We start from the raw sequence: 25,894 nt of genomic DNA on the forward strand, positions 1-25,894 counted from the left end.
ATTTTCACTACATAAGTATGTTTACAAAGCACGTAATGGGTCTCCAGCCCCAATAAATCTGCGTTTTATCTGTTTCTCCCCTCTTGGTACGTGCTAAAATCCCCTGAAGAATAGGCACTTTGCTATCTGCCTCTTGAGCTCCAAATTGTTCCAAAACTATCCATATATACTGGCGTGTCTGTAGAAAAAGGATAAAAAAAATAACGCATCCCTGCCTACTTGGAGTCGTGAGATAGTAGAATGAGCTTATCCTACACTGCCTCGTTGCACCTAATGTCGATATTATTAAATCACAAAAACATTAATTTTAAACTAATTAATTAACTTTACGTTTACGAAAAGTAGCACAATAACGTCAATAATCATTTAGTAGATAATAAATCATTTTTCTTGACATCAACCCAAACGGCTGCATATTGAGTCACTACATAACACATGAGGACAACAGTTGAAAAAAAAAATCAACACTGTACTTGAAAAACTTGCGTTGCACTAGCATTGTATAAAATTTTACCATGGTTAAATGTCTTTGTTACACCTACATGGTAAAATAAATGAAAAATTAAGATAATAAAATTCTTCATAACGTGAGGATGTACTCATATGAAAGAAAAACGATAAATTCCGTAGTGAAATTTTTTTACACTTTTATTTAACTTAATTTTTTGTTTACCAAAAACGAAATAAACAAACTCTTATGATTGTTGTACAATTAAATTTTAGAATTGTTGAAAAAGCTTATTACTGGGAGGAGCATATTTCATCGACAATGTACCACGGTGTGATTATTCTTTTCATTCGTCTTACTAAAATCGTCTGTTTCTACTTATGTCTTACCGTGATAGCATTTTTCAAATCGGAATTTAAGTATCAGACACCATTGTTCAAAGGATACGATTTAATGTATTTATCGTACCATACTGTATTTTTATACCATTTTTTAAACCACATAACTGCAGGTATATAAGACATTTAAAGTACCGTCGATGAAAAAAAAAAAAAATCCAATAAAGAAAATATAATGACCAAAAATTCATGGGCTATTCCGTTACAGAATAGCCCTTGGATTTTTTATTTGATAACTTCTACTCGTCAATCATTTGATGCAATGATTTAATTTAAAAAAATAGTTGTTATATTTATCCTGAGTTGTACGAACTGCATCAATCGGCAGTGGCCTTTAATTGACGAGTCGTAAGAATAGGGCTCAGAGGAAGCTCGAGAACGGAAGAGAGGCATGCAATTAGGTGACTGGGCTGCCGCTATTACTGCCGCCACTAGTAGCATACTTCGTGCACACTGCAGTGTATACATATATATGTATTACGAAAGGGCGTTTAATTACGGCTGAAGTACATTAGCAGAGCGAATCGAGTGTACCAATCTAAAGGCTCTATATACGCGTATGTATATATACCAAAGCCGTATGTATATATGTACCACGTGCACCACTCGTACCTTTCGTCGCACAGGCACCAACAAACCCACACGTCTACACCGGTACATAAAGCACAGCCGCAAGCTCGCGAGCTTTCGAGCGGCGTAAGATTAACGAACGCGAGCTGGTACACATATTATAAATGGGGAGCTAACGTTAACTCCTCGTGACACGGGCTTACTGTTTATGAAGCAGTTAACACCTTCCGCTCCTTAGTCATCAGGCCCCATGCAGCACACCTCAGTGAATCGCCTAACGTACACTGTTCGACGATGTTTGTTTCGTTTCACGGGACGTTCTCACTCCACCGGCTGTGTACGGCTATCGCGCAAACGTGCCGCCGTGGCTGTCCTCCCTACAGTATACATACTTATCCGCAAGCATACAGCCACCAATGTGTACACGGGGCCGGATATCCAGGCAAACATGCCTGTTTGTTTCGTCAAGAGCAAACCTTGGGTATCTCGGGCGTGTCCCTGTGTGTGTAGGTTGTAATGCATAGGTGGTGCAGGGGGGTCCCCTCCTTCCAGTGGGGCGAGCGCGAGATAATCCGACCTTGTGTATAGATCACTGTACGTGTGGTAGGCATATACACTTAGACGGTGTAGTGAGAATTTGAGAATAAAGGATGTATATGTGTACCAAGGAGGTGTGACTCGGTGAGAACGAGCCGCGTTAATTGCTAAGCAGCTTCTAATGTGAGGTTTGATGTTTTGCAATTGAGAACTGGATAGGTGCCTACAGGTGGGTTTCCACCCCCGTGTATGACTGCGTAGGTTGCACGATATTTTTATCGGTGGATTTTACATTTTCTTGCATACCTACTTGTGGGCCCTTTATTCCTTCATGCTCAGTTAGTTGTATCTCTTAAACACTCTGCTCAGTAACTGGCTTAAAACCATTGGGTAGCTCAAGTCTCACTCTCTGCTTTACAACACGTACACATTATGTATACCAATTCGAACAACCATTCAATTGAAATTTACAACGATATGTTGTAATGAAAAGTATTTGACTAGCCATCCACGGTTGGATGTTTGCCTTCAAAGAAAACCACGATAGATAATACATAGACGGTTCATCTAACTCTTCAGACTTACAATGCTTTGGATTGTAATTTCTAAAGCTTTTAAGGTACGTTTTACATGAAGTTTTCTGGACGACTGTATCTTTTCCTTCGAGTAGCACATTTCGACAATTTTTCATCCCTTCTGTAATTTCTACTGTAGTGAATTTTGAGTCTCGGAAAAAGTGAAAACCATTAATATTGCTAGTTTCAAACACTCACATTGTATACCTTGCAATCAAAATAATGGTATTCCAAAGTAATCGCCAAATAAAAACACGAAGCTTCGTTCCAAACATCGAATTCAGCTATCTGAAGTTAGAATTACCAATGAATAATTGTAAACGTAGAATAGCCAAAACAAGATAGTTAGTTGAAAGTAAAAATTCCTATTTTCGCATCGGAAATGTTCCAAAAATTGTTTTCCACATAATATTTCAGGTATCAAGTGGTATTCAAAATTTGGAAAAGCTTCGAATACCAGTGGTTTGGAATTGTTTGATTTACAGACGTAATTGTGCTCAATGTTTATGTGGAGGTATACCAAATACAAGGAAGATGGTAGCTAAGAGATGGTCCAGGCACGCCTAACTAGCTTATTGCTATTATGAAGGTTCATTCGTGAATTTCCGGCCGACGCCACAAGCAGTAATTTCCGGCTGCGGAAGGAGGAACAATTTCGCGAGGACATGGGTATAGGTGTATACACGTATTGTACGCAAATATGTATGTGCACCCGTATTTAAGTGGAAATGTCATTGATGAAACACAATTAAAAACAAAGACACTTTCTAATCAAAAATATTAGAGACAAGAACCAGTCTATTAAAACATAAAGGAATAGAACCAAGACGGTAGCAATACTTTTGTAAAATGGGTCATTTGAGGGTAGCAACGCAGTACTGCTTCTTCATCTTCTTATCCTTATTCTTCTCTTTCGTCCTCTGTAATAAGTGTCTGATTATTATGCACATAATTGCTTTGAACTTAAGAGACAGCGTTTCTGCGTGCCCTGTATTAAAAATTACAGCTCGCAGTAAGACTCGTAACTAATTTTAATGGAGCTCCTTTTGTGAGAGGTACAAAGGATCCCGTAATGATTGTGAAACGCAGAAAAATGAACTTTAATGAATCACATCGAAGAATGATGTGTGTTCGTAAAGCAACGTTGTTTTGACAATATATGGATCCTACACTTTATTTTTTATTAAATTGATGACCTTGGGATTTACAATTAAATACACTGATTGCAATCTTAAAGCAAAGGCAAATATAGAATATGGTGACATTGGTCTGCATTATAATATTTTTTTAAATATTTCAATAATTCACAACTGTTTTGAATAAAATAAATAAATTATAATAAAGTCGTGTACGAATGTTAATTCTCTTACTTTTTCTCATCGACAGTAAAAACGAAATTGTGATGTTGAGTTGTCTAATTATGTGGGTCGCGTATGCCGCAGAAGAATTGTCTTCCAGCATTACTGAACTCGAGTCTTGAACGTCTCTATCCAAATGAAGTGAAAAGACTCTGAGCCCAAGTCGAACAATTGCAATTAAATAAAGTGAGAGGCTGTACTTACATGGTATTTTATTATCCAAGAGAAATCAAGAGCTATTAGCTATCTTTGACAGTGACGGATGAATTGGTAAAAAGTTTTTGTAATTAATTACTCATGTAGAATGGCTGAAGGACGAAAAAATGTAGCACAAAAGTACAGCTCAAAGAGAAAAAAAAGAAACAGAATGACAATGGCGAAGCTTTTTTAACATCTGGTGTCGGACAACAGAGATCCATACTTGACACCGTCAAAGAAGGAGTTAATTATTCTAAGAAAAATGGTACCACCGTCAACCCCCTTCAATTCTTACCATCCGTCTTCCTTGCGTTTCCGGCAAAGTTTTCATTCTCGTTTTTGCACGAGTTTCGGAGGATGCCAAGGAAAGGATCCTACGAGATTGCTTTCTTTCAAAACCGATAATGACCGGAAAGTTTGCTATAACTGTAGCTTTTACTTCCTAGTTCACGCACATACTGTATATACCAATGGCAAGATTGTGTCGTAGTCAAGAGAGGAGTGGCAGACTAAAGAGTTCGCTTCTTCTCTCTCCAACTTTCTTTCTTTCTTCCGTTTGATATAATCGTCTTTAATTAAACACTTGGTTCAAATGTGCGCGCTACTGTCCACCACTGTGTTTTTACGTCACGTTACCTTACACTTTCTTTCGTTTTTTGCACCGTGACTCGATAGAAGTGGAGTGTCGGGCATTACCAGCAAAATAAAGGACTGGAGTTTTTATTGCAGCTTCCGTACATAAAGTTTAGTTTAAGAGGAGGATCTTGACATCTGCTCAAGTTAATGAGACGCCAAAAAGGATAAAAAGGACGAAGAAGGGAAGACACGCTCAGGAAAAACCTCTTGAGCTATTTGAGATTAATAGCTCCATGCAGAACGAAATACAACCAAAAAGTTTAAAAATTAGATCCATGTTTCATAACCGTTTCACGATAGAATCTGATAATAAAAAAGACTTGATTCTACAAAAATATGTTTTGTTTCTATTACATAGTTTACAAGTTCACACTTACAAACTATGTAACTATGTCATACCATCGTAGTTTATTTGAATGAAAAAAAAACTAATTATTCAAAAACCTTAGGTAACTAGTCAATCATCCAAAAATTCAATGAACAAAGTAAAGAGCAGTGAATAGTTCGATTTATTATAAGGTGTACGCACGAATTTTTCTTCAAGTACAGTAAAGAAAAGATCACAGCAGCTGATATGTATCTTCAAATATGCTAATGGAGAGAACCTTATTCACTAGGCCGGGTCGCAAGATAAATAGGAAAACCGATTCAAATTTGATTTAAAAAGACCCGGTTGAATAAACGCTGGTGGAACGACGTCGTATCTGTCGCCCAAGTCGTTTGCCTCTAAAATAGTAAGCCATCCTTAAATTTTCCGGGACCAATACATTGTCGGGTGCTTCCCGTACAGGTGCTTTTTTCACCCCCTGCCTCTTCGCGTTGCATATACGTAGCGTGCAGTCTTGAGAACAGTCGCATAAAGTGGATTTTGCCCCCCACTCTGCTCCCGATAAGACGGAGTTGGAGGGGGAAGAAAAAGCCGGGAAATAGGAAGGAAAGAAGAAATCGATGGAATCGTGGAGCAGAGAGGAAAAGAAGGAGGCTCGCCCGAGAGGTAAGGAAAGGAGGGGGATGGCAAAAGTTTATAGCCCGTCAGCGAGACTTAACCCAATTTTTCGCCAACGGGGGGCGTGTTGTGTTCCGGACTTTTTTTCGGGAAATATATTAGCTACGGAGAATTCAGGAGAAAACACAAACAGATCAGTAGAAAAATTTCGTCTGAGTTCAAATGTCTATTTCCTTTCACTCAGGAATTCATTGCTTAGCTGCATTTTTTTTTTTATCCATTTATGCAAAAAGTTTGCGAATCCCTATGCTTAAAAAAATTGTCAAGCTGTCACTGAGTAGAAAACACAATTTACAGCGAAGATTAAAGTCAGTATTGTAAAATAATTTGCAGGAGGCAGTTTGATTACATGCCAAAGTGGGGATCTGATATTTCTTAATCCAAATTTTTTTTGTAAAATTGAAAAAAAATGTCAATGTAAGCCAACACTGGCAGAATGTAAAAGCAGCCAGGCATTCTAAGCCCTTCGCGCGAGAAGGATGGAGTAAAATAAAAAGAATTGCTGAAAGAAGACGTGAGAAAATATATGATGCCGCACTGCCGCTCTGAATACTAAATACAACTCGATTCCTCTATTTCTGAAGGAAAAGCGACATTAACAATTATAATCACTCACGTAGCCGTGGTGAGCCGCGTTACCCCCACGCAACGTTTATCTTGTGAAATTTTAAAAATTCATGCATAAAACAAGACCCCTCCAACGGCTGGCTCTCTTTCGCTTCCCCTTTTTTCATATGTGTAAAAAATGCAAATCTCCGAGCTTGCCGTGGAATATACAAGACGTAAGTCTCCCCCCCCCCCACGTACACGCTCCTTTTGGCACACAACGAAGCAAAAGGGTAGGGAGTTTGGAAGGCTTAAGCCTGTACATACATTTCGTGGCCTTTTTTTTCGGAAAAAAGAAGAAGCAGCCACCCGTTTTTCTCTTAACTTGTAGATTGCTCAAGTGCAGGTAGTGCAGGTGGATACCTTGGCGGAGAGCTTGACGTAAGGTGATGGCCGAGAGCAGCACCAGACAGTTTGTGTGCTGGATTTTAAGGATTCGTGTTTTTACGCTTGAGCTTACGTGTAAAAAATACTGTGTTCTTTCACTCACATTTTCACAAGTACAACTGTCTTAGACTATGTAACTGGACTTTTCACTTTTTTCCCCTTTTTTTGTTTTGTTTTTGTTTTTGTCTCTTCTCGTGTCACTTTATTATCTCATTTTATTCCCAGTGCTTCATTTGTTGGCGAATCCTTTCTCCCTGTCTACACGTGTGATGCTGCAACTTACCCTTCTCTCGCTCTTCGTGCATCTTCCTCTCACAAAGCACAAACTTCAAGCTGATCTCTTTCACTCTTGACTTTCCGATTTTCACTAGGATTCGCTGCATCAAAGTGCCTTGGAGGGTTTCAGCGGACCATCACACGACGTCCTTCACTTTTTCACACAGTTACCATTTGTGACGTGGTAGCTAAAGCTTCCCTAGTTTTTGAAACCTCCAATAATTTACCGGTTTTTAGGTGTGTTGGAGATTTTTCGGATACATGGAGGGGCGCGCGTATCTGTTGAAGTGTACTGCCATAACGCAGTCAGTATCACGTGGAGCGGCATAGAGCAGATAGGAAAGAGAGAGTGATTGGATATAGGAAAAAGTGACAGGTAGAGCAGAGAGTGAGGAAACGGATCCAAAAAGAGAGCATAGGAGAACACTGAACAATACTGCCCGAGAGTTAACCGTGCCGCCGAGTCTACGCGACGATTGAGACGAACTCCAGGTAGCACCGGGTGACGGCAAGGACAGAGAGAAGGTCACTTCACGGAGGACGGTGCACTAGGTGTTATTTCGAGGTAAAGGTTTGGGGACGATCCGAGTGAGTCAGGATAAATGGGTATCGGATTTATATAGGGATAGGAAGGATTGAATTGAGCGGAAGGTATGCTTGAGGTTGTGTCCGTGTGTGTGTGTGTGTAGCCTAGGTGCCGGTCACCAACAGTCGAGCCAGGGAGGAGTTCGGCGAAGAGGACGACCGGAGGTGACAGCACGAAGATATCTATCTCGAGAATAGTGTGCCAATATAAATATATATGTAAAGGGAGAGAGAGAGAGAGAGGGACGCGACGTTGTGGAGAGTGTGCATTAAGGCGAATAAATAGCGCAGAGCCAGACACCTGTGGCAGACCTCCCGGAGAAGAGATATCTTTTGACCTCATGTGTCGATCCGTAAATTTTTGAAAATAATAAATCATGGATACAAAGATCCTATGATTCAGATTCCACATGATGGTACATGTAATAATGTGTTTTTTTTTTTTTTTAATTTAAGTATAGTTAATGTAAACATTACTTATTTTGACTCGACTCTTTAATTCTTAATAAAAATCTAACTCGCACATTAATTTCAACATTACAATCACAACGTTTTTACGTCAGTATAACAATACACGTGTATGCAATTTTTAAGAAGATGCAAAAACTTTGAATATGAAGTTGATTCATTATTAAAAGTCTTACATTCCACTGACTGAAATATATATATATATTTTTTTATACCTAGTGCTTACTTTGAGTGCAACAAGCCCTTTGAAAACTCAATAAACTAAGGCTCGATATTAAATTGGCTAGATTAAAGCTGAAACATTAGTTATTTATTTTCTTCTAAATTATAAGCAGCATTAAATGAAGAAGAATTGTGATTTTATTCTAAGGTTATTGACTTGAGCCAAGGTCTTAAAAAACTAAAGTCAATCTACAATCACGTACTCTAAAATTTTACATTTTTCAATTTTAACTTCTATTAGCTTAGCTCATTACAGGTTCGTCATTGTACAATCAAAAAGCTATTTGGGCGTTGATAAAAAAAAAGAAGAAAAAAACTTTTTTTTTATTAATTTCGAAGATACCTGTCGAACGTATTAGCAGTTATCTTGAAATGAAAAATACAGCTTTTGTAAGTTTGCTTGATGGTGATCAAGGTATATATAACATTGGGGATAATTTCATAAAAATATTTCAAGAAATATTTTTATATACGGATAAAAAAGCCAAAAAAAAATGTCAAAAAATTTTTTGTAGAATTTTTCTTTATAATGTGCCTTCCTCATACCTTTTTATATGACTGATTTATTGAACTAGGTTTAACTCAAATAGCGCACGACAGAAATGACCGCGAATTAGGTGGCGGTTATTGCATTTTATTGGTTGAATTTTTCACTATACTTGGCTCGTTTGGCAGAAAATGTAATTTTATGGATTATTGAGTAATTCCGGCTACTATTTTCAAGCGCCATTAGTAGAAAGCTTCTGTATGTAAGACCCAAGAACTGAAATTCAACAAAATGTTTTTAAGCAACTAAGTACTTTTTTTCATTTCTAATTGAAAAAATTTATCGTCGTTAATTCCACATTTTAAAATACCTTATGATTCTTGGTTTTTAATATAGATATGGTTTGTGGCAAAACATTTTGGAATGAAAATATTAAAATATATCTAATGAATATAAAAAAAGTATATCAACTTAATTTTCTTTTATTATATATCATAGAATAGCATATTTAAATAAAGTCTATATATTTTTATTACTAGATTAAATACATATAAATAAGTACTAAATGTCAAAGCATTTCATAAAACCTTGATGTACAAATCAAATAGCTCAATATTCAAAAGAAAAAGTAATTATTTAAACTTACTCTAAATACTAATAGGCAACGTGATTTTTACAATTACAATAGTATTGTTACATATTAATGGAGGAACATAAATAATTCTCTAAATCACATGTGTATTACCACCCAAGGCGGAGCCAAGGGGGCATAACATAGCGGAACATTTGTTATTTCCTCTTGTGGTACGTAGGTATAAGATTTTTCGTGGCTCTGCTGGGAGTAATGACGTTTTTGCCCTGCAGGAACAAAATGTTTCTATTATGTATAGATAACACGTACAATTTAGATGTTGACGTCACATTGCTCGACGAAACATTGGTGTTTAACATCGTTAATAACGAAATTTTTTTTAGTAGTATACGATTTTTTTTTCTTTATTCAAATGATCATTATACAACAAATTAGAATACAAGTACTTTGCAGTATTTAAAAATTTCATTGTTAAGTATTTAATAAAACAATAACAAAATTTATTCCCTTTTTATAAATTGAGAGGACTTTCTGTCGCAGTGCTCAGTTATGTGCTTGCCAAATTCGTCACTGTCGTGAAAATCTTTGGAGCAAATGGCGCAAATAAACGCCACTTTCTTGCTGCTTCTTTCCTGTTTATTAATCGTATCCATATTGTAACGTTAAAAATTACAGGCAACTGTAATTATATGAGTTATATAGTGGTGGCTATGTTGTCCTTGCTGTTGCTTTTGTAGGTGATTGTTATTCACGGGTAAGAGAAATTTTCCTAAATTTTAGTTTTCCTGTTGTCAAAAAAAAAAAATTATGTTAATGATCGAATCAAGGATATCAATACGTTGTTCCTACTACAGTTATTAAAATAATTGACTTTAAAATGTATAGAAAGAGCATGAACAGTACTTGTAAAGTGCACTCAAATGTATGAGGGGAACTAAAAGTCGTAACAGGCCCAAACTATTCATTTGTTTGTTAAAAAAAAAAAAAAAAATATTAAATGAGTATAGACACCCTAAATGGAAGATATTCACTGTGATTGAAGTTGTGCGTTCAAAATCAATCGTAGCATGGTACTTGATTCAAAATTCTGAAAGTTAGAAAAAACGACCATCAATAAACTTTTTTGTAGGTTATAATATTATGCATGTTAACTTTTGTCATGTTTAATTTGTACTTTAAACATAAATCCATGCTCACCTATCGAGAAAGAATCTATAAATTGAGAAACGTACTAGTTGTTTCATTCATTGTGGACTATTAGCATCATCATTTTAATTACCATCCAAATAACATACGATTCTTTGGAATATCCAATTTATAAATGTATAACTAATACACACATTTTCCTCTCCTTATTATAATGAGATTCACGCATGTTTCTAGCCATCCTCCCATTAACCTTCATAAGTATTTACTATACCTTCGTCACAGAGAAACGTGTAACATTCTATTCCATTCCAGTATTAAAAAGGACATGTTGAAAGCAGTGCTTTAACAATCTTTTTAAAATATAAATGAAACCACTTCGTACTGCGTTGAGAGTAAAATTTTTTTCCAATAAATAACGTTTGTTTAATGAGAGGTGAGTTGGCTAACTGTCCGTTATATAGTATATACATGTGAAAAAGTTATATAATATCGAAACAAAAACTTACTTTCAGATTTTTTGTTGATGCTGTTGAAAGCTTCTCTTACTACGAAAGCACTTGCCACGTCCAGCTTTTCTTCAGTTCTACAACTCCGACTAATGAACAGTTTAGAAGTGGGCACCAGCCCCTCTTTTTCTGACACTTACTTATCACTCATCGTTATGTAGGATATTTCGAACAATCATACACTAATACATTTTGTTTTAAGCTTATCTAAACTTATTCTTTGAATATATGCATGACTCACACTATTCAGACAAAAATTTTAGTTTTTAATATCTTTTTCGAACTGCGTTTTTAACATGAATGTAGCGTTTAAATAGCTAGTATGTATATAAGCAACATTCGATAAAGTAAATATTTGTATTGATAACAACGAATAAGATTTGGACAAGAAATTTTTAATAATATTTCGAATTTAAAGTTTTGTGGATGGATAAAAGAGAGATTACCAAAGTATGTTTCAGTTAAATCACGTAAAAATAAATAAATAATCACGTGATTTGAGAGAAATGAAGATAGTAAGGTAGATTGGGGGAGGTGGAGGGGCAGATCTGATTGGAAGTGGGGGAGCTACGACACATTTTTTTCCATAAAACCATACAATATAGAAAGATATATATGTTTCTAGAAGATTCGAGAGCTGTTAGTTATTTTTTATAAATTACTTGTTTTTTTATGCATTTTTACTTAGACAAAGTATCGAAATTCAAAACAACTTTTTTGTTACATTAATTGAAAATGTGTTTTTTCGTTATTTTTAATTACAAATATGACGTGCTATTCATAAAAATGTAGCTTAGACACTTAGAAGAATCTTTGTTATTTAGGAGTTTGAACCTTGTTAGCAAATACGTTGACTATCTTGATTCACAGTCAATGTTATACATTTAACACGTCTCACCTATTCTATTCACGGCATGACTATATCGACTTGTGGCTAACTGACGAGTCTGTATAATTTGGTCCAAAGGCAGCATTGAGAATTCAAAAATGAACGTGTATAATTATTATCATTGTATTTACGAAGCCTCTTGAAAAGCTTCACCATCAACATTTTTTGTAAAAATCATGGCTCATCGTTGTAAATATCTAATAACGTCAAAACATCGTGTTTTTAGTGATGCGCACTTTATTTAGGAATGAGAAAACACAAGATTAGAGCCAATATTAGACATGTATGTAAAGGCTCGGTGCCATGCATCGTCTGCTAGATACTGCTACCAGGCCACTCAATGTTCGTATAATTACTAATTTTACTACAAAGTATTAGGTTCATAATGGGTTTCTGAGCTCAAACCAACCAAGAAGATATAAGCAGTAATTTTCGATATCCATGAATATGGATGATGCATCTCTCAAAGGAGGAGAAAATCTATTAGAGTTTTTTCGAAATTAATATTATATAGGACGAAGCAAGTTTACGAAATAATATTTATTGATTTAAAAAAAAAAACTTTTAAAACACTATATTTTGTTTTAAAAGTTATCACATTGAACCAAAAAAAAAATTGGAAATAATAAATTTAACACGACAAATAAGTTTTTATTTTCACCTCAATCAGGCGTAACTATGTTTTAATTGGTTTGTTTTTAGACTTTATCTCACAGTTACAGTCAGCTAATGACCTATGTATGGGCTTGTATGTACAAATCATTAGAGCATAAAAAATTCTATTAAACATTTACATGTACGGGCTTATACGTGTACTAAATGAGCTGCAGATGTGCACTGTGCGAAAAATTTTTATCGTACAAGGTTGTTCATCAAAACTTTTCCACAAGACGTGCTCGTGTCAATTAGATAAACTCACGAACGTGAATTCACTTATACTTAAACATGTGAATACGCAGTGAGCTAGCCCCGACTTAACTAATAGGTGTACGATTAACATTTAATATAAATGTATGTTTGATTTCATCGCATATAAAAAATATGTGAATGTATTTTTTTTAAACGCATTGCATTAAACAAAAAATATTTTCAAACATAAGCCAAGTGCGAATGTGTATGGAGTTTATACACAAAAATACTGTATTCTTTGCTTTGATTGACTTATATGAGCAATCGATAAAGTTTAAAACTTTTTTGAGCAACTGTTAGAAAAGAGACTCACACCTTCAGACTGCAGGGTTTTATAATTACTCCGAGAGAAAAACTTATTTTCATGTACATTTCCACTTAAATTATACCACCTTAAATGAACTTCAATGACATTTAGAGAATAAAATTTTACAAAACGTGTTGCACATTTTTCAAATTAAATTTCCCCTTAGGGGAGCTTGAAGTGAAAAAAAAAAAAAAAATCATTCATGAAGGAAAAAGTTCGCCCGTACACCTCCCCCGGCTCATTCCTTCGATGTATTAAGAAAAATCCCGCTCGGCTCGGCGATTAAGAGCCAGATTAAATCCGCAGAGGAAGAATTCGCAGATCTCCCGGCGATCATAAAGTAAATACTCTACCCGCTAAAAGCTTTCTCTTTCAATCTCTTTTTTCCTGCACTTCAACGTTTTCTCTCCCTCCTACTTTTTCCCGTTCGCCCCTCGCGTCGCATCCCCCTTAATTATTTTTCCCGCGAAAGATTATCATGATTGCGATCCATGGCTTTTTCTCGCGGCGCACCTGATGGGAGAACGCACTTGGACAGCTTCGCGCTCCATCTCGTTTTCTAGCGCCAGCTGAGCATCCTCCTTCGCTGTCTTTTTATCACTGGAAGCTTCGAGAAAGGGGGAGGGGAAAAAAAGGAAAAGGTGAGACTCGTAAAACCTGGCGCCCATTCATGCGAATGGAAGCCATAAATACGGCAATTAATGCGAGCGGCGGGCAGCGTTGGTATTGAGGGGAGGTGCGACCTTGCGCGATCGTAAATCGCCCATCCGGTGCTGAATGCCTGGCTACAATTTAGTTGGGGGCACAAAGCGAATGACTTTTGGCTGGCGATACCTAGTTGAGCTTGTTCCGTTGGCTGTAGTGGTGCAAAGAATGAATCCAATTTTTTTTCACCCCCCCCTAGGGCATGAATAGCCAATTTTTTTTTTTACACGACCTTCGTTCGGTTTTGTTTTTTCTTTTTAGTTTTTTTTATCATTACTTCAAATTGGACAATACGTTTGGATGATTTTCATGCTGTTAAAATACATCAACCAATAATTTCTAAGTAGAATTCTACATTAAAGTTTTCCTTTTTTATATGAATCGAGTCTTCTAAGTTTACTTTTTGCTTAATGGAGTCAGGCATAATCATGCACTTAATATTCATTGGTAAATTTCGATAAATTTGTTGGCACAATATGTAAGAGATCTTGTGTATGTTGCAAAACAGGCGTTTTCTGGACAAGGGTTAATTTTTTGTTTTTTTTATTCGCTAAAGATAATAAAGTGTTGGCAGTTTTCCTGTCAGAAATTGTCGGACAAAAAACAAACTCCAGATCAATAACATCTAGCGAAAAAGGAGACAAATTTAAATACCGATTACCCATCCCTGAATAGTTAACACTTGTACGTGACTTCGAAATTCGAACGGGAATCGAGACTAAAAAATAAAAGCACACCGGATCAGTGCTAGCAGCAACGAAGGGAGAGCCCGTGCGATCTCACACGTCATCTTTTTCCATCCCCCGTTCGTGCACTTGTAGGGTACAAGCAAATAGCTGCGGAAAACTTTCAAATCGCATGCAGCGAAAGCTTTTACCGTCCCATCCTCGGCTATGTGGCGTGTGCGCGGGGAAGATTTCATTTCCACTTTTTCGGCAGGGTCGAATGCGCGGAACGTTCGGTGCACGGGATTGGAGATTTCTTAGGGGCCAAGTTGGGCGGGAGAAAAAGTTTTTATTGCACGTAAGTGCGTGAGCAGCGAGGGGTTGGACTCACACGTGGGTTCGGGGCCGCGATTTCGTATTCGCGACGGGAGGCTGATCTCCGAGAATTCCTTTTTTCCGTGGACTTTGGGACTTTTCGGGGACGATTGCGACGGATTTTTCCCACAAAAGCCGGTCACTGCGAGATTGCATGGCTGAATTCGTGCCGTTGAAGGCTTTTCGAGGGTCCAAAAAATTGCACTTTCAGATCCTCATAGTTTTGTTGAACTCTGTTCACGTCCGTGTGTGTCTTTATTCGGCTGATTTCGATGGTAAAAACGAGGTACAAATTAAACATGTATATTTAATTGAATCCATAGGGAATCTGATAACAGTAGACTTGATATTCAAGTTCAGGGCTTTTATGTGAAATATAGTTGAAAATTATTTTTTAAATAATGTTTTTTACAGTGCGGTGATCTACAATATCATTATAAAGATAAATCTTTTGTGGTGATAACAAATACATAATAAAATTTAATAAGATTTTTTTAATATTTATATGCTGAACTATCCCTACAGTTTACTGATTGTTTGAACCGATTTAAAAGTTTAAATAGTGAACATCCTTGACATCTCAACGGATCTTGAGGGAAGGACTGCACATGCCTAAGGAGTGTATTCAACTGTTGACAAAGTAGGTTCTTTTTACCGAATCATAGTTTTAATAAATTTTATAAAATTTGCTTTCTTGTTTCTCCGTTTGTGCGGAACGAATCTGGTGATTGATTTTTGAACCACAATGCAATATAGAATATTTAATATGTTGTAAGTTTAATACGATGATCTTCCCACAATGGTAAGATTATGATTCTTTTTCCTTTACAACTCTTTGAACATGAGTTTGATCAAACGTGGGGGACACCATGTTATCATTATTTTTAAACATAAAATTTTCTCAAAAGACTACCTGGTTACGATTTTTACGAAGAAACTAAAAAGTCGTATGAGAAACGTTTGCAATCAAAATAAGTAAGTAAAAAAGCTAATAATTACAAAAAATTCGTCAAGTTCATTATAAATTAGTCCATTCGCTATGACAGTTATTTGAAAAAGTACAATCATCCGGAGTCTAATGTATGAATAGACCTGATTTTCGTCGGGGATTCGCAGCAATGCTCTCAAAACAACTACAATAGCAGCAGCAGCAATACGTACATTATCTCAACTGCTCTCTCCCTTTCTTCATCTATCTTTCCCTTGTACTACACACACACGCACACACACACAGGCATAAATTTCCCTCGGTCCTTATCCTCTCGAATCTTAACGGCCAAGACGTGTAATGCACAAACAGCCACAGCGTCAGCACAACGGTACAATTGCAACAGCATACATCGTGCTTAATCAGGAAGGAGGGTAGGGGAGTCATATAATCCGCCATCAAAATGTAGATGACAAAGGTACCATTCTGGAGTGTACCTACGAGGCGCGCGAAAGTCACCTTCGTTCATAACGATACAAAGCCAACATCGTGTTTTTCCTCTGAATCACCCAATTTCGCAGGCAATACACCATTGCGGAAAAAATCATTCGGCACCTACTCTTCCCTATGTACGCAAGCAATAAGTGAGCTGAACTTTCTACTGTCACCCCTTTCCTCCGTGTGGTCCGTTTCCGCTTCTCCGCCCCTAATCCATCTTCAAATACGGTTTGGTGACGTATAAACAGTTTTCGTCAGCCGTGCTCTCGTGCCCCCTTTCTTTTCCAAATTCTTCACGCTGTGGTAAATTCCAATGGGAGTTTCATGCTCGGCATCAGAGAATTTTTATGAAAGCTCCCGGCAGCCATTGAGTTTGTACGCTCGTGTGTGTGTGTGTGCGTGGTGCTTGTGCAGGCTGTATTCTCTATTTCGAGATAATCTAAAGTAAACCTGCTCGCTTGACTGACACATTGCTTCTTTAAAGAGGACCGGTCTTGAATCTGCGGTATGGTTATCTCTCGTGTTTTGTCTATCGCTGTCTTTCCTATGAGGCATAAATCACACGCCTTAGAAGAAGCAAATGACTCTTTAGAAAACGCAGAGTCAAATTTGCTCTTTTTTGATATTACTTTCAAGTTTTTGCGATGTATGCAAATAATGGAGAATCAGCTGTACAGCCATCGAATGAATCATAATCGGTTGACCTTTTAAACTTTTTCCATGTACGCGTACTGTTTCACGATATGATACAGCTTTTTTTTCAATTCATTGATGTTCAAGTAGTTTTGCATGATTTTTTCATCCCGAGCTGAAAAATTATTTTTACTAAATCTCAAGTATGGACATATGTATATAATAACGGCCAATACAACAAAACGTATCTTACGAAATTTTCAAACTATTTTGATTAAGTTGTAAGAAAAAAATGAGGTGTTAGGCAACGTTGACAATTTTTTATGCCAAAAAGAAAATTTATATTTCACTACAATTTATAGTCCACCACATAAACTACGTGATCCTAAAATACAATTCAGTCGTATTCAACTGGTGTCCAGCGAGTACATTCACAATGGGCATTTAGTATATGCAATACTACCAAACGTTAGTCATTGCAACGAGAAAAACTTAAAATTAAGCTGTTTTATTTAGCAGTAGTTTGTTTTATCGTTACAATTTTATGACGATCCTTCAAAATAGCCATTCCATTAACAATTTTGTAAATGATTCAAAGCTCAGTGTTACAGGAAGATCCAACAAACTCGAAAAAAACAAATTTCTTACGGCGCCATAAATTGGACCGAAACTCACATAAAACTATTAGACCAATAAATTCACTGACGATGCAACAATATGCTGCAGAAAAACAAGGGCTGCCTCGAAAAAATACACAACTGCTCTGTGCGTTAAAGTCCATCGCAGCGCTTTTACTGCCCGCAAGACCGAAAAAAGAGCCCGAGCTTTTTTACCCATTACACCCACCACTCATCCCTCGGCATTAGAAAAAGCCCAGGTAGCCGGAGCTCATGAGCGAGCGTCTGTTTCACCCCCCCCACCCCTTGGTCTATTAAATTTTATAACCCCCCGAGCCACGGGACTCCTCCATCTCGTTCGGCCGGCGAAAAAATTTTACGAGGACTTGCGAAATACGAGCGAGTACACACACGTATTAGCACGGAGCAGCGAGCAGAAGTTATTTTTCCCCACCGGTGATCCATGGCCTCTCCTCGATTTAGTGGACTCCCTTCTTCTTCTCCTCCCTATTTTCCAAGCTCTGTTTGCCAAGAGCCGTAGAAGAAGAAGAACTGGTTGTTCGTTATCTGTTTTTTACTACCTTCATTACATCCACGAATGAAGAACGATTTCGACGTACCATGGATTTTCCAGTGGCATGCTCGAGTCATCCGTTTGGCAATGAATTGGATTTTATTTTTCATCAATGGAATGCCAAAGCACATCCAAAAGTTTCGTGCAGCTCTTAACTTTTTACCGATAACTTCTTTCCGTCGAATATATCGGTAATGAGACTTTTGGTTTGACAGGAATTATGCGATTGTTATCGGGAGCCTGTATGTGTGTTTGCTGAATATTTCAACCCTGACGTTTCCTAATAATAGCTGCATGAGGCCTTTCGAGAACGCATAGTTAGAAATTCATGGGAAAATGCTGATTATCCCAGACTCAAGATCCTCGGGGATAGAATGCGTGGGTTGCAGTGTCGTGAATAAATCAAACAGATCTGGTTGCGTGCATGGCTTCTTCTTGGAATTGCATGCTTTGCTCATCCATTTTTGAGATACCATTGTTGGGGCTTTGTGTACAATTAACGCTTTTGCACATCAACAGTGGAAATGATGTTTGGTTAAGAAGAAGTTGGATTGAATGTTTCCCTTGGACGTATGATATTTACGACAACATTTCCAGCGATGACCGTGTGAAAGGGAGTATCACGTCAGATGAGGGAAAAGTGTTCAAGGGAATATTGCAAACTTTGCTTGGGGTAGGGTACGCGTGTACACAAGAATTCACTTACAAAGAAAAGTTGAGGAAGCCGAACTGACGGCTCGACTGGTTGATCTTTTTTACGAATCGCGAGCGAAAATCTTACGGAAGCCTGAGGCACGCGTAACAGGACGTGTAACACTTCTTTTTCACGCCTCGGTGCCTGTTTTTCTTATTTCTCGTGTTTTCCTTTCTTTTTTTTTTCTTTTTTTTTTTTTTTTTTTTTTTTTTATTTCACTCGGCTACACGCTCTTTTTTTCTACTTGACGACAGTTCTCACGGTGTGCTAGTATTTTCCATGTTTCTGACTTTTTTCCCGCTTAATCTTTACTTCTGCCTGAAATCGTAGAAAATAGTTGTGAAGTGCACTTGCTACTTTTTAACTTTTATGACTTGTGACTTTTGTACAATGTCGTTTTGATTTATAAAGTAAAAAACGGAATACACATTTTAACTTTTTTTTTTTTAATTTAACTGTAGCTGACTTTACTGATTTTTTTTTTTTTTTAAAAGATCAAAATGATACGATAAATAGTAAGAAAAGTCAATGGATTGACACGACAGTTTCAATGGACAGATTAGCAGGAAAACACAAAAAAGGCACGTTCTCGCATAAATATCTTGAATAGCGGTTGTAGGAGATAAAAAAATTCCAAATGAATGTTGTGTATCACGAAAGGAGTGATTTATATCACTTGCTTCTATAGTACTTGTTGATTTTTCGTGATTTATAGAATTCGGTGTTTCTTAACTTTTTTTTTTATTATCTGTATGGTACCTGCTCGGTGGTTTGTGTGCACATCACACGCGTGAGAATGACGAGTCTGCGCTGTCAGCAAGACATTGCTCAGAGACGTATTCGATTCAATCAATCACAAGAAACCCACCAGTGCGTACATTGAGGTTTTATAAATTTACGTCAATCCACTTTTTTACTCCCAACAACATTTTTCTTCTCCGTCCGTCTGTTTAAACTATTTTTCTCGACAGGTCCCTCGTTTGTCTGAATTTTTTGGGAGGTCACTATAGTTATCTAAATTTATGTCAGTTGGTCAGCTGCCCTTCTCCGACTTGATATCACTCATTTTTTAAACATTTACCTTTCGATCCGTTTGCTTAAAGTAACGGAGGTTTTGGCATGATGGGTAAACTTTTATGTAAAATATTATGATCCATCAAAGATCAGAGAAAAGAAGTCATTCTAAACAGTAAACAGATTTAGCAAAACAAAAAAAACGTTATTTAATTTTATATCTTCCAAGTAGCAACGATGGCCACTCGAAAGCTTGAAAAATTCGAGAACTGTAGTTACCAACAGTAAGTCCTATCAACCTCAAAAGGTGAAATTGTAATGGTTAATGGTTCCAAGCTTAATTTTAATATTTTCTTATGCATTTGGCAATTACACAATCTACCACTCGTATTCTTGTCAGAAAATGGTAAGTCCCAAATAAATATGAACTCCTTCAAGTTCTTCTTCTGACGTTCCTTTAAATTCGACTGGTATTACTGACTTTTTTAACAATTTTACAGATTATTTTCAAACTATTGAAAATTTGAACAATAAAAGACGAAGCAGTGTAAATTTATTTACTTCCAATCCAAAAATCTGTTAATGCATCTGTCGGACCATATTCAGTTTGTACTACTTGTATTCGGTCATTCTACTTATTCAGACATTATTATAATCTTATTGTTTGTACAAAATTAATAAAATACAGATATATTAAAATAATTATACAATTATTTAAATTTATCTTGTAAAAGTTATCGTTTACGCAAATTTTACTCATATAGAGTTTTCTGATTTTAAGACAAACACATGACACTTTTAAAGCTAGAGATTTTCCGAGCTATCCGTTTTTGAGTCAATAGTCACGAGATAAGGGGCACAAACACTGGCAGACATAGATCCACCCACAAATTGGATTTCCTTTTCCAGAGGAGTTTCAGGCAGCAGAAAAAAATATACCGAGTTAGAAACTAGAGAGAGGAAAAATCGTGAAAAATAAAAAAAAAATGCTGAGATGCGTTTGCTCCCAACAAATATTAAACTGTCTTCAAAGTGTAATTTCGTTTGTTTCAATGAAGACGATTTACTTTAGATGGAGAAAAGAGATCGAAAACGTCAAAAATGCCCCAAAGGAATAATTACAACACTCATTTTTTTCAGTGGTAAAAGCTTTTGTATGCAATATCAAAGAACTCGTTACACGAAATATTAAACAATCATGTTGCAACTACAGCATCATTAAAAAAGCTATCTTCTCAGGATATGTTGTTACAGATGGACTCATCCAAAGTATACATAGATAATGCAGGAATAAATTTTGAAGTTCACATTTTAATTAGATGAAAATTATATTATCTTACAATTGCATTCTGAAATAGCGATAATCATCATTTGCAACAGTAAAAAAAATTATATTTAAAAATTAAAAACGTAAACGTTAACTTTACATGGTAGACTCTAGATTGTGTATAAACAATTTTTTGATTTTAGATGCGATCGAGTCGTATCATATTGATACGTAAATTAAGTTTCGATCACAAAAAAAAAACCATATCCATCATACAACACAGATTTTATTTTGAAGTAGCTAAGAACATCATCACTTTGAAACTGCTAGATAAAATAAATTGGAATTTAAATTACAGTACCGATCTGTAAGATAAACGTTTGACGTTGCCCGGAAAATACTTCAACTTTTCAGCTGCAGTGTACCAAATGAGTATTTTAATGAGCACAAAATCCTTGATACAAATACTTAAAGTAAGCGCACTTAGATTTTCAATTAAAATATTCAAAAGGTATCTTTGAAAAAAAAAACAAGAGGAAAAAAAAAAAAAAAAAACACAAGCTTACAAAAACATGAAACGTTAAATGAACAATCAACGTGCACCCGATTCGCCCGTATATAATTACAACGTTTGTTGGCCAAACGAAGGCTTGAGCTTGCAAACACTGGGCAGAAAAAAAGGGTCCATACGTAGAGTCACGGATTATTCAATCTAAACTGAGTGTGTTTACAAGCGGGTTTCCGTCGACTGTATATAGTTTTTGATTAAAAAGGAAAAAAAAACAAAAAAAAAAAAAAAAAAAAAAAAAAAGAGGAACAAAACGATCGGTGGCTTGTGAACGAAGCAGGAGCAAAAAATTTACAGGACAGGAGGACTAGCGAGCGGGAGATTGGGGGTGCGAGACGAGATAGCGAGAAACAAGCACACCCGGAAGAACCGCAATTTGATTCCAGCTCTGATTAAAGTCCCGAGACAGCCGATAACTGTACTGTCCACTCGCGAGGACTAAACGTTTCGCGTCACCCTCGCTCGTGCTCTACACTGATGGAGAGGATTATGCTGGTGCCCGATCAGTGATTTATTAACGAGTACCGACTCGGTGCACACACGGACCGTTAAAATTTATAACGCATTTGGGTGCCCAACAACGGGTTAACATTTCTAAACTGAAGGACATATTAGCGAATGATTGAATAATAATCTCAAAAAAATGCCTTTAAAAAAAAGTACTGAAAATTTAGTTGGAATTGGCCTTAACAGACTTGCAATACAAAAAACAACGTAAACATTAAAAGTTATCATAAAAAAAGTGAGCGTAAGATATCTTTTTTGACATGATTCCAAATTGAATTGATTCTAGAATTTCTTTGAGGGAAGTTATAAAGTCTCTGGTATATCAGTCCATCAACTCAGCCTATAAGAAACAGGCCAATTTATTGTTTTCCGTAATAGTTTAGATACTTTAAATATTTGTTGTTAAAAGTTTCACTGCTTCATTTGCATTTTGAGAAAAATCGTTGAACCGCCTTAAATTTCAGTAACAGAACGTTTCTGTGAAATTTTAGATACCGTTTGAGATTTTAGTTGCATTTACGAATGATTTCAAAGAAACGACCAAATTATTACTCGCGTTTGTCGAGTTACGAGCTACATAAAAAAATGTACAAAGTACTTGATAATGGCCCTCGTTTGTTTTAACTCGTACACGTATATTTGACAACTCATTCACCCAAAATCGATATCGCTGCTTTGGTCTTTTCCCAAAAAGGAACATCCAACGCACGCTGTTACCCGAAAAAAAAAAAAAAAAACAAAAAAAAACTCACGTCCATAAGATAAAATCACTTACCATCAAATTCGATGAGAGCACGTGTGAGCGAGTATGACGGTGTGCCCTGCATACACACACACTTTGGCGCGGACGCTCGTGGCACCGCAAATTGCGCTGGACACATTTTATACGTGCTTCATATAGTGGAATTACACGTGAAATAATATGGCAAGGGCGTCGGAGTGAGGCGAGAAAATCACGGGTGATATAGCTTGTGGTCCGTTGAATGCTGGTGTGCGACGGCAGTAACCCGAAAATCCGAGCCTTTCTCTTGAACTCTGCTGGAAATTTTCAGCTGCATTTTCGCAAAAGAGCTTCAGGTCGTAATCATCCGTTACAAAGGGATGAGCAATGGATTATTTGCTCGGCTGGGCAACCATTGCGTGGGCAATTTTGTATGTGCGCGTGCGTTGGAGGGACAAAAAAAGGAAGTAATTGCCACTGGGAACGACGAGGAGTAGATCCTGTGATGTGGCGTGGTACCCTGGAGATTTCAAGCTGTTGGTGTATCTTTCCCTGAGATTGAAGTGCGATGGAACAGGCACTCGAAGTGTATATTTTTACATGCGATTCTACGAATAATTAATATGTTTTTCTTTTACATGTTTTTGAAGCTCGTTTTATTATATGATTAAAGGGAAGAATAGTATTTATCTTGAAGGATCCACGTGACATGACTTACTTAGGGTTTTTTTTTTTTTTTTTTTTTTTTTTTTTTTTTTTTTTTTTTTTTTTTTTTTTTGTAACAGTAAAGCAATTATTTAAAATTTTGAAAAAATGATTGTTTTTCGATTATGAGCCCATTCAAAAGAGGAAAGTCAAGAAATCAAGCCCACGTACGTAATTTAAATTAATTTAATAAATTTCCTTTCAGTTTTTGTGCTTAAACAAGTCTTTGTCGTATGGTTTTTTTATATAAACACTACTGTGTACAAAGATAATATTCTCCTTCAACTGAAAAAAATTATATAAAATGTTTTTTCATCAGCTGTATTTTGTTTCGGACAGGTTCAAATTTATGTGCAAAGAATTTATAATAAAAACGTTAATTCAGTTTTTAAATAGAAACTCAAATGGATGAAGTCGTATTCATTTTGACGAAGGCCGTCCAGTGGCTATGATGAACAAAATTTTAAATGGAGATAAATCAATTTAATGGTGACGGACGTTTCACCGATTTTAAAGTAGCTAGTCGTCATTTTCGTAAGCTGTGTCACAGTGGCTACACAGAGTTACCGGGTGCATAAATCCACTGTAGAAGTAAGAGTCGTCGACGGTAGCCCTGAAATGCCTGTTATTTTTTTTATGATCTTCAGTTATTTGTGTGCCACGACGATAACTATTTGTTTGTTCCTAAATTTTCATCATTTATCGATTGCTTATCAGTTTAAATAAACAAATGACGAAACAGCTTTATTGATGGCTTTATATTGTTTAAATAAATAATTCATACATCAATGAATCTGTTCTTTGAAGTAAGTAGTTATTACTTGTAATTTTTTACGAAAACAACAATTTTACTTACAATATTTTTAAAATTGTTTGTTTTTAATAAAAAAATATTGACTTTTGTCAGGCTAGTGAATCATTTTTTTAGAAATTATATTTTTTAACATTCATTACACGAATGGATCGAGAATAAGTGCTACCTCGAATTTATTTGAATATGCCATTTTCCATTTGTTTAGTTAAAAGTACCGTCTCAAGAAAATTTCGTCAATCATGACTAATACAACAAAAATCAATCATAGAAGAATTTCCATGTTTAAATATTGCGTACAAATAAAATGGTAAAAAAAGTGTTTTTTTTTAATCAAACTCTGTTGAAAAGTTTTAAACAAATTACTGGGACCGATTCATTATTATCATTTCACTTCCAATGATTTCACGAGACTTTTAACCGACACGTGATCTCACTTGTCATTTAAATATTACCAAACAAATTTCACGAATTTTGATTCACATTGGATGAATCGTTTGAGCCGAAAAATCGCATTCTCCGCCACACGTGCATCATAAAAACCTGCCCGCACGTCATGTGGCGTAGTCCCCAACTGCCCGCCGAGGAATGTTAATTCCCCAAACGTCAAACAGAGCGAGCAAATTTTCATTTGAAAAGAATATGTAAACGCGAAAAATGTGTAAAAACACGAGGAAAAAAAAGAAAAAAAAGGGATACATTCAAACAAAGCCTGCACGCTCATGCATTTGAATTTCAAATGCAGTCGGGCCGGATGGACGGGGTGACGGACACATGGCACGTAAAAAGGAAAGCCAAAAATGCAGCACGAAAACGACGAGCCTCCACGTGTTGTCAAAGCCGTTAAACGTACATGGATACAAGGAAAAAAAAAATTCTCCCCCACCCTCTTGCCTCGAAAATTAGGTTAGACGAACAGATTTGCTTTTGTCAAAAAAGGGGCGGGGGAGGGTTCTCCTCCGGTTACTTTACCATATACTCTTCATCAGCTCCATTCGGTTTTTCGGTTGCCTCGATGTAACTTTTTTTTTTCTCCACTCGTTAACGCGGCTATTGTTTGCCCACTCGGCATTTTCGTGCGTGCGAGGAGGGCGGGGCGTATGGAAAAAACGGTCGAGGTGAATTTTTCCAACTCGACCCGTGCGTTGAAATATGAATATTTTTCAAACGGCTACAGCCGATGAGTGTGCATTTTATCTCGGCCCACTTTGCCTTTATATTAAAAAACGGTCAAAGGAAACCAACGAAATCGTGATGAAGTCCAGATCGTAGTGACGAAACATGCGAATAAGCTCTTGATGTTTGCATTTTTTTCATACTTTTAATAATTATCTTCTTTTTTTTAATCGTGGTTATCTCTGGCTATATTGTTAATAACACAACATTCATATGCTGACATGACGTTGACGAAGACATGTTAGCTCGCCAGATTTTAATTGTTCTTCGAGGTGGCCCATACTTTTTGAAGGCATAGTAGGTACTGGTAATGTGGTGTTCAGAGGT

The 25,894-nt window shown here is 36.5% G+C and overlaps 1 protein-coding gene and 1 long non-coding RNA gene across 2 annotated transcripts in view; both read right to left on the reverse strand.

Moving 5' to 3' along the window:
- Dop2R (dopamine D2-like receptor) overlaps positions 1 to 25,894 on the reverse strand; it is a 219,942-nt gene that overhangs the window by 87,354 nt on the left and 106,694 nt on the right. The window lies entirely within an intron of this gene.
- LOC149375600 (uncharacterized) lies at positions 9,786 to 11,074 on the reverse strand. The gene is made up of 3 exons (XR_016293705.1): positions 11,005 to 11,074; positions 10,381 to 10,436; positions 9,786 to 10,134 (listed from the first exon to the last, which is right to left on the reverse strand). It is a non-coding gene; the product is annotated as an uncharacterized LOC149375600 (long non-coding RNA).

This window comes from Copidosoma floridanum, unplaced genomic scaffold (genome assembly GCF_036245765.1).
Source record: "Copidosoma floridanum isolate Cflo_tuat_1 unplaced genomic scaffold, Cflo_Japanese_pri ptg000006l, whole genome shotgun sequence".
Lineage (NCBI taxonomy): Eukaryota > Metazoa > Arthropoda > Insecta > Hymenoptera > Encyrtidae > Copidosoma > Copidosoma floridanum.